This window comes from Erinaceus europaeus, chromosome 8 (genome assembly GCF_950295315.1).
Source record: "Erinaceus europaeus chromosome 8, mEriEur2.1, whole genome shotgun sequence".
NCBI lineage: Eukaryota > Metazoa > Chordata > Mammalia > Eulipotyphla > Erinaceidae > Erinaceus > Erinaceus europaeus.
In genome coordinates this window covers 32683136-32704255 of record NC_080169.1, presented here as the reverse complement: position 1 = coordinate 32704255, position 21120 = coordinate 32683136, and the positions used below count along the sequence as shown (strand labels likewise).

Genomic DNA, 21120 nt, shown 5'->3' with positions numbered 1-21120 from the left:
CCGCCGATCACAACCTAACCAATGCAATGATTGCCACCTCAACATGCTTCACCTCAGACTGTGTCCAGAGACTTCACGTGTGGAATGACAACCCTTCAGCTTCATTACTCGGGTGAGACCTTTCCTTTTATACTACACTCTAATTTCATCTCAGGTAGTTCACTTTCTAACAAAGTCCCATAACCTAGATATACACCAGTTTCTGTGAGAGAGAGCTTATATTCACACTTATCCATAAACTACTGCAAAATATATACCTGAAAGCAGAAGTACACTAGAGTTTGCAGTGAGTAACTCTCTAACATTTCCTCTCCACTATTCCAAGCTTTGGATCCATGATTACTCAACAATTTGTTTGGCTTCATATGTTAACTCTCTTTTCAATCACCAGGTTCCAGATGCCACCAGGATGCTGGCCAGGCTTCCCTGGATTGAAGACCCCACCAATGTGTCCTGGAGCTCAGCTTCCCCAGAGACACACCCTACTAGGGAAAGAGAGAGGCAGACTAGGAGTACGGACCGACCAGTCAACGCCCATGTTCAGCGGGGAAGCAATTACAGAAGCCAGACCTTCTACCTTCTGCAACCCTCAATGACCCTGGGTCCATGCTCCCAGAGGGATAGAGAATGGGAAAGCTATCAGGGGAGGGGGTGGGTTATGGAGATTGGGTGGTGGGAATTGTGTGGAGTTGTACCCCTCCTACCTTATGGTTTTGTTCATTAATCCTTTCTTAAATAAAAAAATTTTAAAAATAAATAAATAAAAACATTTTAAAAAGACATAATTATTAAACAGATATAAAAGCATAAAAACTAAATGATACTATGTAGGTTTAGGGAAATATCATAGTGGTTATTCAAAAGACTTTCATGTTTGAGGCTACCAGATCCCAGGTCCAATCCCTGGTACTACCATAAACCAAACCTAAGAAGTTCTCTGGTTAAAAAAAAAAAATATATATATATATATGTAATAAAAAATTTATTATTTCAATAAGGAATATAAAATAGTTGAATAAAATGTAGGAGAATAATTTCTAAATGCTAGGAAGAGAGGAAGAAGCATTATTAGACAAAGAGTACCAAGTTTTAATTACAAGAGTTTTAATTACAATTCTAATGATATATGGAACAGCACAGTTAACATACTTAATAATGCAGCATTACAGATTTCAATTTTTTCTGAAAGCATAGCTAATCACAAATCTAACATATATATATATATATATATATATATATATATATATATATATATATATATATATATATATACCTATTTCTCTAAGAACACCCTAAAAAAAGAGTGATTCAGTAGTGGAAATGATTGTAAAGGATACAGATGAATATTTAGATGATGGAGAGAACTATGCTACACTTTGATTGTAGTAGTTATTGAGATCATTGTATACATTTATTAAAATCATAAACTGTGCACCAAAGGGTGACTTTTACAGCATATAAATTATATTTCAATACTGAAAATAATATAATATTGCTAAAATAAAACTGGGGTAATTCTTGGATACCAAATACACAGGCAACAAAAGAAAAAATAGACAAATTATACTTCATGCATACTAATATTTGTGTGCATAAAAGGACATCATTGGGATGGTAAAAAAAAAAACTTACAGAGGGAGTTGGACAGTAGCACAGTGGGTTAAGCGCAGGTGGTGCAAAGCACAAGGACCGCTGTAAGGATCCCGGTTCGAGCCCCCAGCTTCCCACCTGCAGGGGAGTAGCTTCACAGGCAGTGAAGCAGGTCTGCAGGTATCTATCTTTTTCTCCCTCTCTCTGTCTTCCCTTCCTCTCTCCATTTCTCTCTGTCCTATCCAACAACAATAACATCAATCATAACTACATCAATAAAACAATAAGGACAACAAAAGGGAATAAATAAATAAATATAATTTTTTAAAAAAATCTACAGAATGTAAAGAAATATTTTTTAAAAATATATCTGGTAAGAGTTTAATACTAGGTTGTCAGAAGAAGTTGTGGCAAATTTTTCTATGCAAAATGTCATGACTTTTCTGACAACCCAGTATCTAGAATATATAAAGAACCCCTCAAAAATCACAGCACCAAGACAGTCTAACTGAATAGACATATCTCCATGAAAGTTTTAAAAATATTCAAATTACATGAAATAAGAACAACATCATTATTCATTCAGAAAATCATGTCAAAAGATACCAAGGTACAAGTACAAAAAAAATGAAAGAAAATGGAAGAAAAGTATTAACAAAGACAAGGAAAAACTGAAAGCTTGATACACTGCTGGGAGAAATGCTGGGAGAAATGGGTACCTCTGCTGCACAAAATAGTTGGGCAATTCCTCACAAAGTTAAACCTTTTATGAACCAGCAATTCCATTTCTAGAAAAAAAAAGACAACAGGGATTCAAGCTCATTATTGTATTTAAATGCTTATTATAGCAATTTTTGCAGTAGCAAAAAAGATTTAAAAAAAATTAGCTCAACTGTTCATCAATTAATTAATGAAGCAGAAGAACGTGGTGTGTAGGCCCAGGAATGTAACACAATGGTAGCATACCAGATGTTGATGCCTGAGGCTCAAAGTTTCCCTGGTTCAGTCCCAGCATCCAGCACTGCTAAAGCCACAGCTGGACAGACAATGCTCTGTCTTTCTCTCAGGCAATCACTCTCCCTGTTTCTCATTTTTTTAAAAAAAGTTCTTGTGAAGAGAAACATATTTTAAAAGAACAGTTTATAACACAATGGAATATTGTTCAATCCATATGTATCAGAAATATTCTGATACATACTACCATAATTTTTCTTTCTTCCAAGTCACCTTATGAGGGAATCAAGTAGTGGTTTACAGTATAATTATTGACATATGTGTATAATTTCTCATCTCCCTGTGATATCTGAAAAACACCCTACCAACTCAGTTCACTTTCCTGAAGATTGCATTTTATGATACCTTTTATATGAAATATCCATAGTGGATAATTCCATAAAGATAAAGCAGATTAGTATTTGCCTTGGAAGTGAAGGGTCAGTGAATAGGAAGTGACTATTTAATCGGTACAGAATTTTCTGCTGGGGCAACTAAAAATTATTTTTGAACCTGAAAGATTTGATAGTTTAACAGCATTGTGATACACTGAATGCCATGGAACTGTGCATTTTTAAAATTTTTACTTTTATGTTATAAGAATTACACCTCATAAAAATTAGTTGTTGGGACATACATACACAAATGATGTTCGGTTCCTTAACATTCAACAGTTATTGGAAGAAAGTCAGTCAGACTCTTCAGTTCTGAAATGATGGCTTTAAATGTCACCTTTCTTTTTCCAACTTGGGACTTTTCTTCCACTGCTGTTTCCATCTTGGCTCCATATGTATTCTGGGAATGATGTTAGAAGTTCAGGTGAATATCCCTTATCTCTCTCTCTTATTTTTATTTTTTATTTTTTTGCTTCAGTCACTGCTCAAAAGTTTAAATTTGCCATCAACTGATAAGGAGATTTAAGTGAGGGTTAAGGAGCATTTGACATTAAATTATATACAATATTTCAAACATTTGGTGACTTTTTAGAGTCTGAGATGTAAGTCTGTTGACCGTATTTAAGCATACAGTCTTTTTTCATTAATAATGACCAGTAATATTTATATTATATTTATGCGGTTGCCTATTTATAGCTTCTTTCATTTAGTCTACTGAGTAGCAAACAAGGGGTATCATATTTAAAGATGTCAAAGAGGTAAAATTTTTAAAAAATTTTTTTTAATATTTATTTTATTTATTTATTCCCTTTTGTTGCCCTTGTTGTTTTATTGTTGTAGTCGTTGTTGGATAGGACAGAGAGAAATGGAGAGAGGAGGGGAAGACAGAGAGGAAGAGAGAAAGATAGACACCTGCAGACCTGCTTCACCGCCTGTGAAGCGACTAACCGGTCCTTGTGCTTTGCGCCACCTGCGCTTAACCCGCTGCACTACAGCCCGACTCCCAGAGGTAAAATTTTTTTACTATTAAATTAATAAAAATTTAGCCCTGGTAGTCTTAAATTAAAAGGAGATCATTTTTGCTTCTTACAAGCTAAAATCAGGATGAAGCAACTCAAAAAAAAGTTTTGACTCTATCTCTGCTAGAAATTATTTGTATTAGTGATTTAATAATGATTGACAAGATGGGATAAGAGGTGTACAATTCCATAAAATTCCCACTACCAGAGTTCCATATCCCCTCCCATCCACTGGAATCTTTCCTATTCTTTATCCCTCTGGGAGTATGGACTGTGCTAGGAATTATTTAATGTCACTGAATGAACTATATGTTTCAGTAAATCATATTTTCAAAATAATCATTATTAAGCAAATATCTATCATGGTTATATTTTCAAATTATTTAACAAAATGTAATTCAACAAATAAATATTTTTCAGCACACAAATTCTACATAATCACAAGTAATAAATATGCAATAAATAAATCATAAGAACAGTATCCAAATCCATGGCTTCTGACTTTAAAGAAACAACAGAGTCAGAAAGGTAGCCCTCAAGATAAGTACTTGCTTTATCATGCTCACTACTGAGGTTTTAGCAAAATCTCAGTGCACTCAGGGATCTCTTTTTACATCATGTTACCTTGCTCCTTTTCTCTTTTTCTTTTTCTTTTTGGCCACCAAGTTTAACCCTGAGGCTCTGGTGCCCACAACAGGAGTCCACTGCTTTCAGCCACTGGTTTTCCTCTTTCTTTCTTCTTTCCTTTCTATTTTACTCCATAGGACAGAGAGAAATTGAAGGGCAAGGACAGGGTGAGACAGAGAGGGAGAGAAAGAGACACCCTGCTTCACAGATCATGAGGCATCCCCTTCTGCAGGTGGGAAGAAGGAACTTGAACCTCAGTCCTTGTCCACAGCACGGTGATAGTAATATGTGCACTCAACCGGGGTGCATCATCAGCATCATCATCATCATCATCATCTCTCTCTGGCCAAGAGTGAAGTACCAATAAAAACTTTAAAAAAAAAGGAAAACCAGTTATATAAATATTAAATACCATTCAAAAAGTTATGTCATAGAATCTGTGTAGGATTAGAATATATTATTTTTTTCTAAGGGGTCCATTAAAATATATATAACATATCTATATTTAGTATTTGCCATTAATTTTACCTTAGTGGTCATTAAATGAGTCTGATAGTGCTAACATTTTTAGTATCAGGAAGTTTCATCAACATTAATGAAAATCTTACTCTCTTTTTGCCTACATACTAAATTATTTAGTTAGCAATGTGAGCTACAAAAACATTCCATATTTAACGCAATACTCCACCTTGTGGTAGACTGTGAAAAATGTACATAAGTTTCTAGAACAATGAAGAAATGATTATAACAAATTTACTGACTTAGCTCTTTTATTTCCTCTTTACACTCTCTCTCTGGAAAAAGTGTAAAAATTTTTATGTATGTCTAGTAGTGATATTCTGAATAGTAATCACTCAAAAGCAAAATTTCAATTTAATTCAGTTAAAGCAGACTTTAAAAGAAATTAAAACACTATGTGATATTATTGACCAATTTTAATGCATATATATTGGTGAAAAAATTTACATTTATAATGGAAAAGTTAGCTTAGTTGTCTCCAATCAAAATCAAGGTAGAGGCAGGCTCCCTATATTATTAAGCATATATGTAATATAATACGGGGTGAAAGTTTTTCTGAAGAAAGCAATATGATACCTTGATTTCTCAATAATTAATGTTAAGGGAACTGAAATAAAAAAACATTTTGTAAGCATTCTAAAGAATTCATGGGGAAAAAATAAAATTACTTGTTTCTCACTTTCTCTCTCTCTTTGTCTCTTTTTTTTTTTTTTCTTTACTACCAGGGTTATCACTGGGACTCCATGCAGCCACTACAAATCCACAGCTCCTGGCAGCTTGGCAGCTATTTTTCCCATTTTAATGGATAGGACAGAAGAAATTGAGAGACGAGGCAGAGAGCTCCAGGACACATTGCTGGGATCGTCTGCTCAGGGAAGTCCAGCTGGCATCATGGTAGCATCTGAAACCTGGTAGCTGGAAAAGAGTTAACATATAAAGCCATATAAATTATTGACTAATCATGAACCTAAAGGCTGGAATACTGCAGATGAAGATTTGGGGGTCTCCATTTTGGAAATAGCTAGTAAGTCTATTTTAGGTATATTCCAAAGGGCCCATGACTTTATTATTTTTTGTCTGAGCCTGACATCTGATATGCAGGTGGACCCAAGTTATTGTCTGGGGAGAATAATTAATTAAATATATTTTTTAAAAAACATGCATGGCAAGAAAAAAGATTTAAAGAAGTGTTTTTTTTAAGTAGAAATAATCCTCTTACAAATGGGAAAAACTACACTCAGCAGTTTTGGGGTTTTCATGTCCTCAGTCAAAAAATAAATTTACAAGTATTATCCTAAGTCTTCTTTTAATGAACAAGTATTTTGTTAAGACAATAGGTTAAGAATGCCATTTTATTAGGAAAATCATCCATACTCACAAATTACTTAATAGACAAAAATTAACTCAACATTCAAACTGAAGAAACACATAAAAGTCATTTTCTAAGACTTTAATCATAAATACTGATTTGTAAGAGTGTGCAGTGTTCTTGAATCCATCAAATCAGGCAATAGACTTTTACTACATTCTTTCAGTACATGTATTATATATATAGGAAAGAGTAGCACAAGAACTGTGAGAGCTTTATATCTAGAAGTGAAAAAAATTCAAATTCTGTTAGCTATCAACAATTTCTGGCTTAATCATAAATCTTTATAAAAGAAACATGAAAAAAAAAAGAAAAAGGAAAGAAGGAAGGAAGGAAGGAAGGGAGAGGGGAGGAAAAGAAAAGCATCATGGTAGCATCTACAACCTGGTGGCTGAAAAACATTAAGATATAAAACAGAATAGGAAATCTATCAGGGGAGGGGATGGGATAGGGAATTCTGGTGGTGAGAATTGTGTGGAGTTGTACCCCTCTTATCCTGTTTTTTGTCAATGTTTCCTTTTTATAAATAAAAATTAAAAAAAAAAAAAAGGTAGATGCAACCTGAGGAAGATGGGTCATGAAATTGGTAAAACCTGGAATGTTCCTATTCATGAACACAGAATGTGAGCTCAGACCTACAGTGATGCAGAGGTTACATAGGCTCCTGTGCTGACTATGGGCCCCAGATCAAATAGATGGGGTTTACAGTCAACAATATTTACACATCTTTACACCTTTCCCATATTTGGGAGCTACTTACTCTCTTCCCTGATCAGCTTTCTGGTCCTTTTTCTAGCCATGACATCATCTCCCCAGACAATAACTTAGATCCACCTGCATATCAGGTGTCAGGCTCAGAAAAAAAGAAAAAAACACTAGTATAGTCATGGGCTCTTCAGAATATAACTAAAATAGGACTACTAACTATCTACAAAATGGAAACCCCCCAACTACTCATAAACTTTTCCAGCCTTTAGGTTCATGATTAGCCAACAATTTGTTTGGCTCTATGTGTACTGGAGCCTCGCTTCCCCAGAACCCCACCCCACTAGGGAACCAGAGAAACAGGCTGAGAGTATGAATCGATCTGCCAATGCCCATCTTCAGCGGAGAATCAATTACAGAAGCCAGACCTTCCACCTTCTGCAACCCACAATGACCCTGGGTCCATACTCCCAGAGGGGTAAAGAATAAGAAAGCTATCAGGGGAGGGGAGGGGATACAGAGTTCTGGGGGTGGGAATTGTGTGGAGTTTTACACCTCTTATCCTATGGTTTTTGTCAGTGTTTTCTTTTTATAAATAAAAATTAAAAAATAAAAGATAATACTCATCATTAAAGTGCTGGTCTCTTGCCCTCTTGCCCTTATCCAGCTTTTGTAGTCCTTACTTTGTCTGACAAGGTTAGCCTTAGGGTTATAGATGGTAGTAAAAAATAGGTAGTTGGGTATCTAGGTCTAAGTAGAAACTATTTGATTAAGTACTTTATGGTGTATCTTAGGGAATATTTCTATATGCTTGCTGTATTTATTGAGTCTCTGCAAACTGTTGTGCACTTCTGCTTTTAGGTGTATATTTTCCCCTAACTTATAGACACATATGTACATATGTCCTATATCATAGGCCGTGATCTATATCTAGGTTCTCTGGCTTTGTTAGGAAGTGCACCTCCTGAAATGGAATTAAGGAGTCCTGTGAACTAGGAAAGTTCTCAGCAGCGTAATAGAGCTGGAAGGCTGACATCCCAGGCCCAGTGTGTCTGGAATGAAACATGTCGAGGTGATACTGGTTGCACTGATTTGGTTGAGATCAGCAGATGCAGTATCAAATGGTATGGATTGAGAGAAGCATGAAGGAAAATGAGCCATTTCCCAGAGGTCCCAGAACTGGGAGAAATATGGGTTTTTATAGAGAATGGGGAAGGTTCCTGCTGTTTTGGAGTTTAAGAAGGCGATAGATAGTTATTGTTAGAACCAAGGTATTTGGGAGTTTGGTTTACTCTGAAAACCCCATGGTTAGGATTTACTGTGCTATACAAGACTATCTACAAATAACTGTATCTTACACATTAGCAAGACCAGTTGCTTCTGGTCTCCCTGGTCTAAGGTTATACGTGATTTAATAGTTCAAAGAAAAAAAAAACTCATTACTAGAAATGGATTATCAACTTAAGCTCACTGTTAAAAATTCAATTAGCTTACCAATTTGAAAATTTAAGTGCTTAGATTGAAGGAATATATACACAGAACTGGGGTCTATGGATCAAAAAGTTTGAGACATTCAATCTACTTTTCCCCTCTTATTAAATAGTAATTTATAATACTATAAGTTAAGAGGAGTGTATATTAACACCATTCCCACCACCAAAGTTCTGTGTCTCTAACCCTAACCCCCTATAGTGGAGCTGAAAATCTACCCTGCTCCTGCCTCCAGAGTTTTTTACTTTGGTGCAATACTCCAAACTCAGTCAATTTCTGCTTTGTGTTTCCATTTCTGTTCTTTCTCAACTTCAGTTTATGGGCGGGATCATCTTTCTCACCTCCTCTTCTCTCAATTTCTCTGTCCTATCCAACAACAACAACAATGGAAAAAAGATGCAGTGGGTTCACAGTGCAGGCACCAAGCCCCAATGATGACGCTGGAGGCAAAAACAAAAAATAAAAATAATAGGGACTGAGGTGGCTCACCTGGTTAAGCGCACGCATAATAGTACACAAGGACCTGGGTTCAAGCCCCTGGTCCCTATCTGCAGGGGAAAAGCATCAAGAGTGGAGAAACAGGTCTACAGGTGTCTCTCTGTCTCTTTCTATCTTCCTCCCTCTCAATTTATCTCTGTCTCTATCCAATAACAAATAAAATAAAATAAATGTTTTAAAAGTAATAATATTGTACCCTTAGCAACTGGAGAGGGCTTCAAGGTAAAATCTGCTATAAGAATGATTATTTCCAATATACAAAAGATATATACAAGGAGACGTGAAGGAAAATAGGAGGAGGTGTGGTGATGAAATATATATACTACAGTATCTCTTGTTTTATTATGTTGTAATATATTTGAATATCTCTATATGGAGAGAAAGGTACAGAGAAAGAGAAACAGAAGCCAGAGCACTGCTCACATCTGGCTTATGGTGGTATGAGGAGAGATTTGGATTCTCTGGCATCAAAGTCTTTTTATATAATTATTATGCAATCTTCTTCACCCAGCATCACTTACTTTTATTCACTGATAATGTTGGAAAGACTCAATTTTTTTTTGGTCTTATTCTAGAAATTCACAGAAAATCTGAACTATTAGGGTTTATTTCTGGGTAGGCTTCAAAGAGATGTCTACTTGAATTTACTTAAGACCTTTAAAATTATAAAAATATAGTCATATTTGCCTAAGTAAAATCACTTGTTGAAGATGACTATCAGTCCAATGAGGTTTACAATTATGTTTTATTTAATATTACATGCAAGATTTGTGTCCAATTTTATGCTATTTTAATCAATTTTACAACTGCCTTATTTTTACACTTTCAAATTACTTTGGTGATTACTTTGTCATTCACGTAACTGCAATTAAGTATTATTATTGGGTTATTAAATTATTCTAATCTCATTTAAATCTACCTGGTCCTTAATTATTTCAATTCTTCTCAAAATAACCTTCAATTTTTTAGCTGTACCATATCTTTGATATAGAGAATTATAATTTCTACCATAATAGAATTACTTGTACTTTTAATTTTAATCACTCCTTGAAAGTTTTAAAGCACTTTTTCTTATTTAATTTTAGAAGTGACACAATCTGAATTAGCAAGAACATATGTTGAAGTATAATTGCCAAAACTTACATCAAAATATCTTCTCCTCTCAGGTCCTTCAAGTCATACGATTATAACCTGGACAACAAAAAGTTAGAACTGAAGTTGAATGATGTTACAGTGTTTTACTAAAAAGTAAAAATAAATATTACCATTAGCTATTTTGACTTACAAAAATAAATATTTAGTTTTCACTTCAGAAAGCACACAATATTTAACATAATTTACTGGCACTGTGGGCTGATTAGTGATTAACAATATTGTTAGTCCTTTACACATCTTTGTACATAAACATTTTTTTCTATTTGCTTGGTTTTGCTTTTGGTTCTTAAAAGATTAATTTAAATCCTGTCATTTGAGGGGCTTTTTAGGATGAGAAATTTATTACTTAGTAATGTTAACAGTCATAGTCATATTTACCCCACAAAGTTTATGTCCTATGAATTAACCCTACAAAATTTGTACATTTTGTAAGAAAGGTGACATAATCATGTGCCTAAAGATGGTTCACCACAAGAAAAAGTAAACTGATCTGTCTTATGTGGCCACATATTGAGCAAAGTTTGAATTAGAGTCACACGATTCAGAACATCAATGCCATTTGAACAACACTCTTTAGTTCAAAAGTCCACAGGTGAGGGAAAGAAGGATGTTGAAATCACATGCTAATCACACCTACAGCTTTATATGCACTTACCATAAAGCATACAAATAATAAGTGTCTGATATACTACATTTAAAGTTTTATAAACAGAATGTAGTACCAAGTTTCTTCTCTCATCGTTTTTTGTTTGTCTTCACTTTATTGGTGGGATTAAAGACTTATAGTTTTACTGCTGATATTTAAGTTATCAATACCCCAAGACCTCTTTTCACACCCACTCAACTTCTCCCACCCAATTCAAAGGTTTCGCTGTTTTCTTTTTCTAGTATTGTTTCTTAAATTCTACATATAAGTGAAATCATCTGGTGTTTGTACGTCTCTGTCTTATTTCTCTTAGCATAATGCCTTCAAGTTCCAACCAAAATGAAGCAAAGAAGATAACTGTCATTTTTTTTAGCAGCTGAGTAGTATACCATTGTGTATTTATACTTCAACTTTCTATAGCTACTCAGCTGTCATTGGATATCTGAGCTGCTTCACAGACTGGATTGTTAAAAATTGTGTTGTTGAGATGGGACTCATTGCATTGATTAGGTTGGAACTGGCAGATGCAATATCATTTGGTCTGACTTGAGAGAATCCCCACTTGGATCCACCTGCATATCAGATTTCAGGCTCAGGCAAAAACAAATAAACAAACAAAAACACTAGTATAGATACAGGCCCTTTGAAATATAACTAAAATATGCCTACTGGCTATCTACAAAATGGAGGACCCCCTCCCCCCCACACACACACTTCAACTGCACTATTCCAGCCTTTAGGTCCGTGATTGTTCAACAATTTGTTAGGCTTTATATGTTAACTCTTTTCAGTCACCAGGTTCCAGATGCTAGCAGGATGCGACCAGACTTCCCTGGACAGACAACCCCAGCAATGTGACTAGGAGCTCCACTTTTTCAGAGCCCTTCCCCACTAGGGAAAGAAAGAGACAGGCTGAGAGGATGGATCGACCAGTCAATGACCATGTTCAGTGGGGAAGCAATTACAGAAGCCAGATTTTCAGCCTTCTGCATCCCACAATGATCTTGGGTCCATACTCCCAGAGGGTTAAAGAATAGTAAAGCTATCAGGGGAAGGAATTGGATATGGAGGTCTGGTGGTGGGAATTGTGCAGTTGTACCCCTCTTATCCTATGGCTTTGTCAATGTTTCCTTTTTATAAATAAAAAAATTTAAAAAGTTGTGTTGCTCATAGATCCATTTTAATATTTTCTTTGGATAACATCAATATTCTTCATATACTTTGATAACTTTTCTACCATATAGTGGAGTGTAAGGGAGGTAGTTAGAAAAGAATTATGCATATTTTCAAATTACAGAAGAAATGAGATAGAGTTCACTATGGCAAAATAATTACAAGTCTAGATAATTTTCCCAAATACTCAATATACTATGAACTCACAACTTTAATTTTGCTGTGTCCAAGTGCCACAATGAACTAACTCACCAAAACTCAATTTTATTCAAATTAATATTAAAAAATCTTGGGAATCAGGCGGTAGCGCAGCAGGTTAAGTGCAGGTAGCGCAAAGTGCAAAGACGGGCATAAGAATGCGGGTTTGAGCCATGGCTCCCCACCTGCAAGGGAGTTGCTTCACAAGTAGAGAAACAGGTCTGCAGGTGTCTTTCTCTTCCCCTCTCTGTCTTCCCCTCCTCTCTCCATTCCTCTCTGTCCTATCCAACAACGATGGCAACAATAATAACTACAACAATAAAACAATAAGGGCTGTCGTTTTGTGGCGGCGGGACATGGACGAGATAAAATCCACGCAAAGAGGGAACACAATCCTTTATTCAGGGTTGGGTCAGAGCGCAGTGGTTTGGGCCACGTAGAGCCAGCCAAAAAATGGCCGTCCCCGCTATGCACACCACCCTTCTGTGTCCCAGGTAAAAAACCTGCCGAGGGGGGGGGGGGATACTGCCAGAGAGGTCAATAGCAGAAACAATATACAGATTTCATATAAAGTTGAAATTTGTCTGGCAGCTAGTCTTTCAAGCTATACTTCCTGAATATATAATTAATCATCATTCTTTTTTTCTAAGACCCTAGATTTTGATTGCCAATAATTTTACTATGTACCAAACTATATCTAATGATATGAGAGGGAGAGAGAAGGAGAGAGGGAGAAAGAGAGGGAGAGAGAGAGGGAGAGAGAGGGAGAGAGGGAGAGAAGGGGATAGGGGGAGAGAGGGAGAGAGGGAGTGAGGGAGACAGGGAGACAGAGAGAGAGAGAGAGAGGAGGATAGGGGGAGAGAGGGAGAGAGGGAGTGAGGGAGACAGAGAGGGAGACAGTGAGAGGGGGGGATAGGGGGAGAGAGGGAGAGAGGGAGTGAGGGAGACAGAGAGGGAGACAGAGAGAGGGGGATAGGGGGAGAGAGGGAGAGAGGGAGTGAGGGAGACAGAGAGGGAGACAGAGAGAGGGGGATAGGGGGAGAGAGGGAGAGAGGGAGAGAGGGAGTGAGGGAGAGAGGGAGACAGAGAGGGAGACACAGAGAGAGAGAGGGAGAGAGGGAGTGAGGGAGAGAGGGAGACAGAGAGGGAGACAGAGAGAGAGAGAGAGAGAAGAGAGAGGAAGTAGGAGGGCTTTATAGGTCAACACCCAAGAGTGACGTGTAGGGACAGGATTGGTTGGGAGAGGCATTTGTGAATATCGCGGGAAGTGGCAAAACCTGAGGGCAAAGACTGCATCTGCATTATTCCCCAACAAAGGGCAACAAAGGGAATAAATAAATAAATATTAAAAAAATCTGAGCAACTTTCTAGCATACTTAAATAATAGTGCAAAGCCTAATTTAAACACGTCAAGTTTTTACAATAACTAGTTCTTGACAACAGTAAAGTGTACCTTGACTTTGAGAAACAAAGATTTTAACTAAAAGGGTATTTAGCATAAAGAAAAGAATACTGCCAGAGAGGTCAATCAATAGCAGAAACAATATACAGATTTCATATAAAGTTGAAATTTGTCTGGAAGCTAGTCTTTCAAGCTATACTTCCTGAATATACAATTAATCATCATTCTTTTTTTTCTAAGACCCTAGATTTTGATTGCCAATAATTTTCTATATACCAAACTATATCTGATGATTTTCCTGATGTCATCTTTACTCAATGTGAATTTATAATTCAGTCTCTATTTTTATGATTAATAATTGTTTATTGCTTTTATTTTTTTATAATTTTTATTTATAAAAAGGAAACACTGACAAAAACCATAGGATAAGAGGGGTACAACTCCACACAATTCCCACCATGGACTCCATATCCCATCCCCTACCCTGATAGCTTCCCTATTCTTTATCCCTCTGGGAGCATGGACCATCATGTTAGCGTCTGGAATCTGGTGGCTGAAAAAAGAGGTAACATATAAAGCCAAACAAATTGTTGACTAATCATAAACCTAAGGTTGGATAATAGTGCAGATGAAGATTTGGGGGTCTCCGTTTTGTAGATAGTTAGTAGGTATATTTTTGTTATATTTCAAAGGGCCCATGACTATAATAGTTTTTTTTTTGTTTTTTTTTTTGTGCCAGACATCTGATATGCAAGTGGACCCAAGTTATTGTCTGGGGAGACGATGTCTAGGCTGGAAGGACCAAAAAGCTGCATCAGGGAAGAGAGTAGCTCCCAAATATGGAAAGGTATATAAATGTTGACTGTAAACCCCATCGATTTGATCTGATCTGGGGCCCATATTTAGATTTGGAACCTATGTGACCTCTGCATCCCTGTAGATCTGAGCTCACATTCTATCATCATGAGTAGGAACGTTCCAAGCAGCCCCAATTTCAGAACCTATCTTCCTCAGGTGTGGTTCTCCCTTCCTGTCCCCATTTATTAAATTTCACTTATAAGCAAGATAATATGGCACTTGTCCTTTTTTGTCTCATTTCACTTAACATGATGTCTTCAAGTTCTATCGAAGATGAAGCAAAAGAGATTATTTCATTATTTTTAACAGCTGAATAGTATTTTATCATGTATATATAATACCACAAAAATTTTAGCCATGCAACTGTATCAGTTATTGGACATCTGGTTTGGGCTATTACAAATTGTGTTGCTATGAACATAAGTATATACAGACCTCTTATGATAGGTGCTTTTATTTAATTTCCTTTGGGCAAATTCCCAAAAGAGAAATCTCCACACTGCTTTCCATAACAGTTGGACCAATGTATACTCCACTAACAGTGCTCAAGTGTTCCTTTTTGCCCACAGTCTGTAACATTTTTCTGTCTTTTCTAATTTATGGCATTGCCACAGGTATAGAGTAGTCTCTCATTGTTGTCTTTATTTGCATTATTTCCATGATGATCAGTGACCCTGATGATGTGTGCACTTAAAACACCTGGCCCCTGACTTTGAGCACCTTCTCATGTCTGTTGGCCTTCTGGATCTTCTTCTCTTTCAAGTTTCTGCTCGTGTCCTCACCCTATCTTCTAATGGGATTATTATTTTTATGTTGTTTCCTGAGGCCTTTATATATTTAGGTTATTAGTCCTTTATAGGATGATTTGTTGGTTTGTGTGGTATGTTGACAACAGTCATAAAATAACAGCTCAACAGAATTTTAAAAAATTAAAAGACCTAGAAAGACATAAAATGAACCAGTCTTAAAAAAAAAGGAGTTTACCTTTTTCATGTGTGTGTGTGTGTGTGTGCGCGCGCGCGCATGTGTGGTAGGGGGAATGGCTGGGTTGTGGAAGACTGTTTTCACTACGTTTAATTCAAGTCTGCTTCTAAAATGTTCATTTTGAATATTTTGGAGACCAGAAGTTTTCACCCTTTAAATGTTAATACAGGTTTTCTGTATATTGAAACAAATCAAACTCAAAACATAGACAACTGACAAAGGAACCTAAATCTAGACTAGACTATACATGTATTATTTTCTTTCTCTGTGACATGCAGATTGGTAAAAATATACAGAATCTCTTACATTGGCTAGATGAAAATAATACCTCTGTTGGTTTTCCTTATTCTGCTGATTTATACCCACTAAGGCACTTTGGTAGCCCTCTTTCTTTTTTCATTTGTTTTTCTTGCATGGAGCAATAAACAATGTGCCAGCACCACAAGCCACAACCTCTAGAGCAATGAAGGCTGATTCAAACAATGAATGAAGAAGACTGAAATAAATTGCTGCCTCAGGGTTGGCTATAACTAATAAGTGTTTTTAAAAATGGCTTCTTTCTCATTATTTTAAAAATGAAATGGAAAAACTGTATTTTGTATAATGAAATAAAATCTTTCAATATCACGACTTTATTTATCAATGCCTCAGCTGATCTTTCTACCACCTAAAACCTCTTATGATAAGCACATAACTCTGGGTTATATAACAGAATTTACATCTTATTGAATCTGTTTGCTCAGAAATTGACTATTTCACTTAGCAATAGCTTTAAATTACACTAGTATACTGAAATATTATGATTCTTTATAACAATGTTTCAACTTGAACCTCATTCCATTTTTTTTACTAAATGAAAGACTGAATTTAGTGAACAACTCTATAAAAAGTTTAAAATGCCCATCATTTCAAAATGCTTAGAATGAGAGTTATATTTATCCCATATCAGGACAAGAAGCTATCTTCTGGAGTATCATACAAATAATAATGAGATAATGACCTCCTCCATGGTGAGAGTGGTACTTATTCTTACAAGTCCTCACAAGTTTGGGTGACAGATCATATTACTTATTACAGTGCCTTTTTTTAATATTTGTCTTTTGTTGCCCTTGTTTTATTGTTGTAGTTATGATTATTGTTGTTATTGATGTCATCGTTAGAAAGGACAGAGAGAAATGGAGAGAGGAGGGGAAGACAGAGAGGGGGAGAAAAAGACAGACACCTGCAGACCTGCTTCACTGCCTGTGAAGCGACTCCCCTGCAGGTGGGGAGCCAGGGGCTCGAACCGGGATCTTTACGCAGGCCCTTGCGCTTTGTGCCACATGCGCTGTGCTAACGCCGACTCCCCATATTATTACAGTAAGTGAATATCATCTTCAAGGTGAATTAGATTCTTTCTCCTGATTTGTTGCTGGAACTGAGTCACCTGGTTGTGTAGGGCAGCCCCCCTACTCTGCTCCAGCTTTGATGCTGTAGTCTATTTACGTAATCATTGTTTTGCCTGAGACCCATCTTGCCTGCAGGGTATTGGTTAATCCCACTGGTTAGAACCTTCTCAACAGCTGCTATGGAAGCTTTCTACATTTGCGCTCTTTTCTCCACCCCCTCTCCTAGCCATTTCCTTTTCCCACTTGCCACTTCCAGTTAAAGATATATATAAGGGTGTTGTCTCTGATCAATAAAGGCATTGCATTGTATTCCCGCTCTGCCACAAGTTCCTGGTCTCTCTCTCCCAAGTCACTGAGTAAGCAGCAGCCCAGGTTGGCTCCGGTCAAGTTCTCTCCAACCCACAGAGCACATGCCCAGGAAGAAACACCCAGCTAGCTAGCCCAGCAGGTTGGATCTGTAAAATGTCTACAGGGAATACCTATGAGTGATTGAGAGAAACCCATAGTACTTTCCAGTAACTTTTAATCTTTCCTGAGGTTCACCTGTAATTTATACGGCATCCCTGGCTTTGGGAACAATTCTCTTCTCCACTTTATTTTTATGTTCAAGTAAATTCTATAGACTTGGTTTTGCTGGGAAAAATAATCATAGACAATAAAATGAGATGGGGAAGGAGTTCAGTATATTGCTGTGAATGCCTTTTACTGCATATGGTAGTGTCAGAGATTCAACCCAGGACTTTGGGTATATAAGTCTGATGCACTATTACTTTGCTATCTTTCAGGCAATATTTGTGAAATTCTTGTTTGAACAAATAGAAACTGTCAAGATGAATAATGTTAACTATGCAGATGTTAACTATGACTCTAAAAACAAAGCAAAAAAAAAAGTAGTAATTAGCATATATGAAACCATGGCCCCCAAAAGCTGTCTTGTATGACCCTGATAGGAGCTTACCTTAAAATGTGTTGAAAGGTAACTGTGGTTAATATGTGAATAGGAGAACCTTAGCCACAAGCCAGTACCCTGAGATCGATGCTCTAAGGGTTGAAAAAAAGTAACTTTAGTCACATCACAGTTTAATCTCAACAGTCTGGAGGGACAGCACCCAGACACCTTGAGATGGGAGAATGTCAGGTGTGCTAGTGGCAAAATATTTATTAACACATAAAAAAGAACAGGAAGATCAAAGATGCTTTTAGGTAAACAAAACAGGGGCAAATTACTTCAAAGGTATGGGAGACATATCAAGAATGTGTTAGGGAATGGAGTGATAGTGCAGCGGGTTAAGTGCACATGGCGTGAAGCGCAAGGACCAGCGTAAGGATCCTGGTTTGAGCCCCCGGCTCCCCACTTGCAGGGGAGTCACTTCAAAGGAAGTGAAGCAGGTCTGCAGGTGTCTTTCTTTCCTGGTCTTCTCCTTCTCTCTCCATTTCTTCTCTCTGTCCTAACAACTTCCCAAACATATTTATATAACTAGCATCTCAGAAAATAGAAATGAAATTCCTTCCAAAGCAGACTAGGGTTGTTTACCATTAAGTTTTTTTGTTTTTTAAGTAATGTCTCCTACTGCACGTCTTTTTATAGGTCATTATGATTTTTTATTTTTAATAATAATCAAGACCATAGCTTAAGAAGGGTACAATTTCACACAATTCCCACCACCAGCTACGTTTTATTAGCAACCCTAAGCATAGGGTTTCTTAGCTGTGATCCAAGTTCACTTTGTCCACAGTATCTATCTGGGGCATGCAGTATTATGCTCAAGTGGCTTAAGGTGTAAGAGGAATTGACACAAACAAGAAACTGATGTGCTTGATGTACTTTGAACAAAAGTCCTGTCTCTAACCCAGGCATCATACATCTTATGCCAACATATATAAAATTGTGAGACGTATCAGGTAGCTTTTGTAAGTAATTAAAAAGTCACTCTTTAGTTCTTTATGCAAGTGAATGAAATTCCAAATAAGCAGTATGCTATTTATAACAGACTATACTGACAGTAAAATGCAGAAATTTTTAAAAATTTTTATTTATAAAATGGAAATACTGACAAGACCATACAAGAGCGGTATACTTCTACATAATTCCCACCACCAAAACTCTGTATCCCATCCCCTCCATTGAAAGCTTTCCTATTTTTTTTTTATTCCTCTGGGAATATGGATCACTATGAGGTACAGAAGGTGGAAGGTCTGGCTTCTGTAATCACTTCCCCATTGAACATTAGTGTCAGCAGGTCGATCCATACTCCCAGCCTGTCTTCTTCTTTCCCTAGCAGGGAAGGGGACTGGGGATGCAGGGCTCCAGGACACATTGGTGGGGTAGTCTGCCAAGGGATGCCCTGTTGACATCATGGTAGCATCGGGAACCTGGTGGCAGAGTAATGAAGCTGGAGGGTTGACATTCTACGGCTGATATCTCTGGACACAGTCCGAAGTGAAACATGCTGAGTTGATACTGGCTGCATTGATTAGGTTGAAATCAGCTAAGGCAGTGTCAATTGGTATGAATTGAGAGAAGCATGTAAGAAAGCGAGCCTTAGCCCAGAAGCTCCAAGAATGAGAGAAATAGGGGTTTTTATAGAGAATGGGGAAGGCTCTTGCCGTCTTAGGGTTTAAGAAGGCAATAGATAGTACTGATATAACCAAATTATTTGGCAATTGGGTTAGCTTTGAAAATCCCATTGTTAGGATTTTCTGTAGCATCCAAGACTTCACCATAATTTATGTTGTTTTTAAAATTTATTTATTTAAAAAAGGAGACATTAACAGAAGCATAAGATAGGAGGGTTACAACACCACACAATTCCCATCATCAGATCTCCATATCCCATCCCCTCCCCTGATAGCTTTCCCATTCTGTGTCCCTCTGGGAGTATGGACCCAAGGTCACTGTGGGAAAAGGTAGGAAAAAAGTCTGGCTTCTGTAATTGCTTCCCCGCTGAACATGGGCATTGATTGGTCGATCCATACTCCCACTCTGCCTGTCTCTTTCCCTAGTAGGGTGGGTCTCTGGGGAAGTGGAGCTCCAGGACACATTGGTGGGGTCGTCTGTCCAGGGAAGTCTGGTCGTCCTTTTATGCTACTTTCATATAGCTGTATCTTATAAAGTGACACAACCAGTTGCTTCTTTTAATTTATTTATGTCTTAATTTATTTTCCCTTTCGTTGCCCTTGTTGTTTAACATTGTTGTGGTTATTGATGTCATTGTGTTGTTGGTGGACAGGACAGAGAAATGGAGGGGAGGGGAAGACAGAGGGAGAGAGACAGACACCTGCAGATCTGCTTCACCGCCTGTGAAGCAACTCCTCTGCAGGTGGGGAGCTGGGAGCTTGAACCCGGATCCTTACACTGGTCCTTGCACTTTGCGCCACTTGCACTTAACCTGCTGCACCACCACCCGACTCCCAACCAGTTGCTTCTGTTCTCCCTGGTCTAAGCTTTTAGGAGATTTAATATTTCAAAGAATGTTGGGCCTTAAACCAGCCCCCCTGCTCTGCTTATATAATCATTGTTTTGCCTGAAAGATCCCCACGTTATCCCCTCAGAGTATTGCTAATTCAGTTAAAACCATCACAACAGCTGCTAAGGACGCTTTCATCTTCCCAGCATGCCTTTTGCCTCTCTCCATCCCCTTCCGTAACCATTTCCGTTTCCAATTTACCACTTCCGGTTTTTCCCCAAAAAACCCGCTATTCCAATTTTACCCCTTTTTCTCTTCCTCATCCTGACCTGGAGAAGGGCTGGTGGGCAGGCAGCCATTTTGCTAGCTCCACATGGCCTAAACTGCTGTGCTCACACCCAACTCTGGGGCGTCCGCATGAATAAAGATTTGCTTTCCCACTCCACCACAAATTTCTAGTCTATTCTCTCTCTCCTGCTATGCAAACCGACAAAATAACAAGCCACTTTTAGAAATGTATTAACAATTTGAGCTCACTGTTAAAATTCAATCTGACTGCCAATTTGAAGTCTTAAGTACTTAGAGTGATGGAACTTATACTCAGAGCATAGTGAAACGGACTTTGAAATTATCTAGCTACCAATTCAATGCTTTCATTTTATAAGGAACATATTCTAGAGAAATAAAATTGTCAAGAAACAGA

General features: G+C 37.4%; 1 long non-coding RNA gene across 1 annotated transcript in view; it reads right to left on the bottom strand.

Annotated features, from left to right (window-relative positions):
* The window catches only part of LOC132539772 (uncharacterized), a 35206-nt gene extending 32663 nt beyond the window's left edge, over window positions 1–2543 (bottom strand). Inside the window, exon 1 of the long non-coding RNA XR_009551072.1 lies at window positions 2310–2543. This is a non-coding gene — a long non-coding RNA (uncharacterized LOC132539772). The remainder of the gene's footprint in view (window positions 1–2309) is intronic.
* Window positions 2544–21120: the final 18577 nt, after the last annotated feature.